General features: G+C 41.9%; 1 pseudogene; it reads left to right on the top strand.

The window, feature by feature from the left end:
- The first annotated feature begins 5,362 nt into the window (after positions 1-5,362).
- Positions 5,363-5,521, top strand: LOC121000076 (annotated as a pseudogene).
- Positions 5,522-5,853: the final 332 nt, after the last annotated feature.

Below are 5,853 nucleotides of genomic sequence, written 5' to 3'. Positions count from 1 at the left end.
CCAGTGATTGGTTAAATAAATCTGTTAATGGTTTTGCTAGTTCACCGCTGAGCTCTTTTAATAGCTTTGGGTGTATCCCATCAGGCCCCTGTGACTTATTTGTATTAATTTTAGACAGCTGACTTAGAACCTCTTCCTCTGTAAAGACACATGCATCAAAAGATTCATTAGTCTTCTTTCCTAACTGAGGTCCTTCTCCTTCATTTTCCTTTGTAAAAACTGAACAGAAATATTCATTGAGGCAGTTAGCTAGTTCTTTATCTTCTTCCATATACCTTGCTTCTTTTGTTTTTAATTTGGTAATTCCTTGTTTTAGTTTCCTTTTTTCATTTATGTATCTGAAGAATGCCTTCTCACCTTTTTTCCCTGACTGAGCTAATTTCTCTTCTGCCTGTGCTTTGGAAGCTCTTATAACTTGTTTGGCCTCTCTCTGCCTAATCTTATAAATTTGTCTGTCATCCTCGTTTTTTTTTTTTTTATAATTTCTAAATGCTATCTTTTTGTTTTTAATGATATTGGCCAGTTCTGCTGAGTACCACAGTGGTCTCTTCCTTTTTTTGCTTTTACTGACAAGCCTAATGCAATTTTCTGTTGCCTTCAATAGTGCCACTTTTAAGTAGTCCCATTTCTCCTGGACTCCAATGAAACTGTTCCAGTCTGATAGGGACTCGTATACCACTAATCTAATTTTAGAAAAGTCTGTTTTTCTAAAATCTAAAACTTTTGTTTTTGTGTGGTGTGACTCAGTCACTGTACTTATAGTAAACCACACTGTCTGGTGATCACTAGATCCAAAGCGTACCCCTACAGTAATATCAGATACCAAATTCCCATTTGTGAATACTAAATCTAAAATGAATACTAAATCACTGCCGCACGCCTCCCGCCCGCCTCCCGCACCGTCCGCAATCCTCCCGCCCGCAGGCACAAAAACACAGAGGGCTGCAGGTGGGGGGGTTAACCTTCATAAATGCAGGCACTTTGAGGTTTCTGATCCCTGCGGTCACGGAGGGATCAGAAACCTCAAAGTACCTGCATTTATGAAGGTTAACCCCCCCACTTACACTTTGGGAGGATTAGCTGAGTGGAGCGGCCCACTTTGCTAAGCTAAAAGTCCTGCAAATCTGTGCTTTAGGGGGCAATATCCTTAGTAAAAATGCAAAATCAATAAATAAAGTACATTATAAAAATTATTTTTAGGACATTTGGGACATTTAAAATAAAAACTTTAGTTAAAAGTTTAGTTACTCTTTAAAGCTTTAGTGGCCAAGCAGTTCATCATATTTTATTGTTTGAGTTATCAATGTCTGATGGTTGGGGTCCGACACCCAGCATCACCATTGATCAGCTATTTGAAGAGACCACAGCACCCTGGTAAGCACTACAGCCTCCTCACAGCACACCAAACACAGCATTATTCATTGTATAGTGGCTGTACTTGCAGCCCAGGCCCATTCACTTGAAAGGGACTGAGCTGTGCATAGGCCACGTGACCAATAAACATGATGTCACTGGCCTACGAAGAGGCCACAGCCCTTACCAAAGGGTTGCAGCCTTTTCAGATAGCTGATCAGTGGGGGTGCCAGGAGTCAGACCCCCACTAATCAGATATTGATGGCCTAGCTTGAGAATAGGTCAGCAATATTTTACTTCTTAAAAACCCCTTTAATTGCTATAGTTTATTTAACCGCCACTGGTCATCCAGAACACATTTCATTCAGGCAGAAAAGGACAATACTGTTTTGAATGAACTGTGTTTGGGCTACATAGCTATGGGGGTGGTGGGTGCTTCTGATGGCTTGTTCTTGGGCTTAAATTGAACTGCAATCTGATTTTAAAGCTGACATTCTAAGTTTTTAAGCAAGTTAGTATTACTACCTGCAGCTTGAGGTAACCTTTGATTCTGCTCAGTCCTTCAAATAGCACTTTCAAGCCCTTTCTACCTCATGCCGCCACCAACACAAAAATATCTCTCGGGTGCGCATATTCCTCAACGAGGAGTCTGCAAAAATGCTTGTACATGCCCTCATCATCTCCAGCCTAGATTACTGTAACATTATCCTCTGAGGCCTCTCATCTAGCACCCTTGCACCCCTCCAATCTATCCTGAACTCTGCTGCCGAACTAATCTACCTATCTCCTTGTTACTCTTCTTTTCTCTCTGTCAGTCCCTTCACTGGGTTCCCATTGTCCAGGGAGTTCAGTACAAAACACTATGACAAAAAAGGTAATCCACAACCTGTACCTCCATACATCTGTGACCTGATTTCCCAATACCTTCCCACACATAATCTCCAATCCTCACAAGACCTCCTTCTCTACTTTCCAGTTCGAAACTTGTCTTGTTCATGCCTTTTGCTATTGTTTTGTATTATGTATGCACACCCCTTGTCATATGTACAGCACCATAGATTAAATGGTTCTTTAATAATAAATAATAGTAAGGGCTCATGCACAAAGTCTTTGCCTGGCCGTGACCATATTGCGACCCGCAAACAGTGGGTCCGCAATACACGAGCACTGGCCTTGTGCACCCCGCAAAACGAATGCGGACCTATTCACTTGAATGGGTGTGCAAGCCGGGAGATGTGGTGCAGTGCATGCACTACTTTTTTTGTGAATAGGTCCGCGATCCGCATCCGGCGGCCCCACGGTCGGTGCCCATGCATTGCCGACACACATATTATTATTAGGCCTAGTAATAATAAAAGTGCTTCATAATAAGCTGCCATGTGTGTATAAATGAGTGATAGCACTATATCAGACTATAATATGACTAGTATAAGGCATTTTAGCAGTTTTCTCCATTGCATGCTGCATCTCTAAGGCCTCATGCACACGACCGTTGTTTTATTCCGTGTCCGTTGTGCAGTTTTTCGTGATTTTCTGCGGACCTATTGATTTTCAATGGGTTCGTTGAAAACTCGGCTAATGCATTGTTTGCCATCCACATCCATGATCCGTGGTTCCAGTCCATCAAAAAAATATAACCTGTCCTATTATTTTCGCGGAAAACGGTTTGCGGACCTATTCAAGTCAATAGGACCATTAAAAAAGCGGAGGCACACAAGATTGTCATCCGCGTCCGTGCGTCCGCATCAGTTTTTTCCTATCATTTGCATGGCAATCCTGTCTTAGCCTTTTTTTACTTTCCTTTATGTCTGGTGGCGCTCCAAAAATAAGGGAAGACACACGGAAACAAAAACGGAAAAGGATCACAGAACAACGGAACCCCATTTTGCGGAGCGGAACACAACAACGGTCGTGTGCATGAGGCCTTATTCTCAGTTGGCTTTGTGCCATTCTAATTGAGAAAGCTAGTAGGAAGACTAGCGAAGTATCTTCAAGATAAATATATATAACAAGTCCAGTTGCACTGACTTATTAGTACTACTATCTTCAATAAATGAAATATTGACTTAAAAGCTACATTTTGTATTTACTGTACCACATCTGAACCCTTCCCAATTACTATACTTTTTGGCATTGTGATTCCATGTTTGCTTCATTATCCACTATTTAAAATGGTATTGTCCCTCGCTCCACCCTTATTGCACAATAGTTTAATACCTGATTAAACAGCTACTACAATTAATCTCTGTATCAGAAAATAAAGCATTACATTAATCTAGGTCTAGGGCATTGTTTTTCATAATAGTAATGTACTGTCTTTATATTGATACGTTCATTCTATGGTTTAGGCCTCATGCACACGACCGTTTTTTTTTGCGGTCCGCAAAACGGATTTCCGTTGTTCCGTGATCCGTGACCGTTTTTTCTTCCGTGGGTCTTCCTTGATTTTTGGAGGATCCACGGACATGAAAAGTGAAAAAAAAAAACTAAGTCAAGTTTGCATTGAAAATGATAGGAAAAACGGACACGGATCACGGACACGGATCACGGACGCGGATGACTATTTTGTGTGCATCCGTGATTTTTCACGGACCCATTGACTTGAATGGGTCCGTGAACCGTTGTCCGTGAAAAAAATAGGACAGGTCCTATTTTTTTCACTGACTGGAAAAACGGATCACGGAAGCCAAACGGTGCATTCTCCGATTTTTCCACGGACCCATTGAAAGTCAATGGGTCCGCGAAAAAAACCAGAAAACGGAACAACGGCCGCGGATGCACACAACGGTCGTGTGCATGAGGCCTAAGTGATACATTTCAAAATCTCTAGAAAAGTACAGGATGTTTGCTTCAAAAGAGGTTGGTAAGACAGGACTATAAAATTCACATTTGTAAGTATATAAATATATCAAACCACAGCACGGCTTTATGCTTTTGGTGTCTTGTTAGGTAATAATTTTAAATTTTATTCCAAAGATAATGTAGATGAAATATAGTACAATTATAGCCACAGTACAATTGTTTCCTTTTGCCATAATTAGGAATAATTATATAATTAAAAGATATGTTTTTTTGTCATACAACAATTATTTACACTTTCTAAGTTGGAAATAATGGCAGCAATAGTTCCCAAGGCAGTTCTTCTGACTACAGAAATCATAATCACTATTGCTTTGAAAAAAATAATAATAATTGGACTCAATTTGGCACCATTATCTCTGTAGGTGAAATGATAGTCATTTGAAGCACAAATAACGTTTTACATTACATTAGGAGAACTGTAAGTGTTCACTAACCAATGGCTCTCCAGCTCTTCTAAAGATACAAACCCTATTATACCCAGACAACCTGTGGCTGTCAGGGAAAGCTGGGAGCTTGTAGTGTTAACTAATAATAATTGCAGGACCTGCAAAAAGACCTGCGATGATGTCACCGCTCTTACCACGTGGTGAGCGTGGTGACATCATCGCAGGTCCTTTTGTAGGTCCTGCAGAAAGAAGAAAGAAGAGGCTGTGCGATCAAGTGGATGAGGTGAGTTTTTTTAAATTATTTTTTAACCCCTCAATGGCCATTTAATTTAGCATTATGTCTTAAGAATGCTATTATTTTTCGTTATAACCATGTTATAATGGAAAATAATAAAATCACCTGAACATCGAACCCGAACTTCAGTGAAAAAGTCTGGGTTCGGGTCCGGGTACCCGAACTCGCAAAGTTCGGTACGAACCCGAACTTTGCAGTTCGGGTTCGCTCAACCCTACTTATAGGATAGCTGCTTTACATCTGGTGGCATTAGAGGCAGAGCTTGTTAAGAGCTCATTTGCATCCCTTTCTTCCCAAAATTCCAGAGGAGCATGTATGGCCTATAAGTCTCCTCACACCAATTAAGACACTCTCTCCCTAAGGAGAGATAGTACCCCCCAAATCCTGACTGGCCTCTCAACCAGTTAAGCCAGTACTCTCTGCTCTGTGCTGTTGAGGGACAATCACCCTGAAACAGCTGTCTGCTGTCGCTTCTCGGCCTTTTGGCTAAGATCAAGTGTAGTATCTGTTCTTATCAGGACGTGCTTGAGTCAATTCCAGGGATCCAGGACGACACACTAGAGACAGCTTGGACTAATGTGTCGTCAAACAGGTTGACTAACGGGCATAAGGACTTGTCATGGATGGCCATTCAGGGCGGACTGCCAATCCGGTCATTCATGCATGCCCGTAATCTGAGCAAAACCCGGTACTGCCCCAGGTGCCCTTTCGTGGAGGAAACACCTTACCACCTGTTTTGGGGGTGCCGCTTTGCACAGCGCCTGTTGGATGCCCTGGAACATGAACTCAAAGACTCAGTGCCCAGGAACAGCCTGCAACACACTTCGGTGCTGTACGGACTATTTCCTGGAATCCATACTGTCAGAGCCATCCAGGAGGCCTGGCGCCTTATGAACTGTTTTAAGGACGCTATTTGGTTTGCTAGGAACCGGCTCATTCTCAGGAGGGAGAACAAGT

Source organism: Bufo bufo, chromosome 4 (assembly GCF_905171765.1).
Source record: "Bufo bufo chromosome 4, aBufBuf1.1, whole genome shotgun sequence".
Classification (NCBI taxonomy): Eukaryota; Metazoa; Chordata; class Amphibia; order Anura; family Bufonidae; genus Bufo; species Bufo bufo.
Note: the sequence above shows the minus strand (reverse complement) of the source record. Positions and strands in the feature narration are given on the sequence as shown.